Consider the following 1,679-nt stretch of genomic DNA (forward strand, 5'->3'; position numbering starts at 1 on the left):
AAAAAAAAAAAGAACAAAAGACTATACAGGGATTAGGCATTTTTATATTTTGACTTGTAGAGTCCCATAAAAAAAAAATAGGGTTTTGTCGTTGTAACGGGTTAAACAAAACTATCACCCATTTTCCACCGTTGACAATCGGAAGCTCATAATTGAAGTGAAGACCAAAAGTAAATTCTTTATATCCTAATTAAAAGCACGCCTAAATCGAGGCCTCATAAAAAATAACAGAAAGTGGGACCTATTTAATGTAATGACCCTTCAAAAAGTTGGTAGTAGGAATAGGAACACGAGGGTTTTACGCCACGGTATTGATATTGGTATTGGAGACCTTCGATATTATTGTTGTCAATTGAATTTGGGTTCAATCGAATTGTTTTTTCTCTCAAAATGTCGATAGAAGGTTTTATTGACTAATTTTCTCTTGTTCTGATACTACCGCTAGAATATCAGCACCAAGGTTGATATTGATACTAATACAGATACAGCCTCCCAACTAATCTAATATCGATACCTAAAATCATGTTTTCGTAGGCAAATCGAACGTAGGTACATAAATCTCAAACCGTTACTCACAATGGAGTTGATACTTGATACTTAGTACAGAGTTCTCTCACTTCCACGCTTTTTTTTTTTTTTTTTTACAAGGAAAAAAAGAGAGAAAGAATCATGTCAATTTAGTGTCGGCAACACTAACGCGTGGAGCTAATGGGAGAGAGCACACAAGAACATCTTCAACTCACAAGGCAAGAGACAGCATAGTCTTTTGTAGAAACACAACCTTAAAAGCGATGCAGAAGGTAATGGAAAAATAAGAATAAACGATGCACACAAGTTTATGAGGATCAGCAAGATTGCTCACGTCTTTAGTGATATGAGATTCTGCTTCACTATCAATGGAGAATAGTGTTACAACCTTCATCCTCATGCCTCTCAGTATTGGTTGCATTACAGAGAAAGAAAACCTCGCTACAAATATTTGACAAAAAAACCCTAATCCGGAAAGTATAAAACTGCCCTCAAATAAAAAATTCCAGCCCCCCTACACCACCACTATGCAGGGGGGCTCCTGCTCCCCCTTGCGACCCCCACTACCAGCTTACCGGTAAGCGGGACAACTGTTCTGTTCTATTGAGGCACCTGCACCAGTACTCTTTGGATTAAACTGTGACGAAATACAAGACATCGTACACCAATAATCACCCACACAACGGTGCAAAAAGGCCGTGCTACCCTACCTTTAGTCTTAAGAAGAAGAATATTACCCGACAATGTGTACCTAAGCCTACACACAGTAGCTCTGAAAAGACTGAATTACCCCGCCTTGAAGATTCTTCCGCCCCATTGGCTGAGAATGCTGCGATGTTAGGTTAGCATTCTATCACCCTTTGTCTTATTAGTGTGCTCCCTATAATAGTCAAATAACATTTTTTAAATTGAACCTAGGGAATTTTTATCCGACTCAATTGGTGATTGGATCTACCTTGACTGATTCTAACCCTAATTTGACTATTTTCTCAAACTTGGCTTCTATTTGCCAACAGAAAAAGATGTTTTAGAATTAACTCAAGCGCTATGTTTAGATGTCATGAATACCAAAAAAAATACAAGGGAAAATGCAAATGGGAGCATGGATAATTGCATTTGAGTATGAATATCTATATGGATAGATTTTTTTT

This window comes from Macadamia integrifolia, chromosome 5, assembly GCF_013358625.1.
Source record: "Macadamia integrifolia cultivar HAES 741 chromosome 5, SCU_Mint_v3, whole genome shotgun sequence".
Taxonomy (NCBI): Eukaryota; Viridiplantae; Streptophyta; class Magnoliopsida; order Proteales; family Proteaceae; genus Macadamia; species Macadamia integrifolia.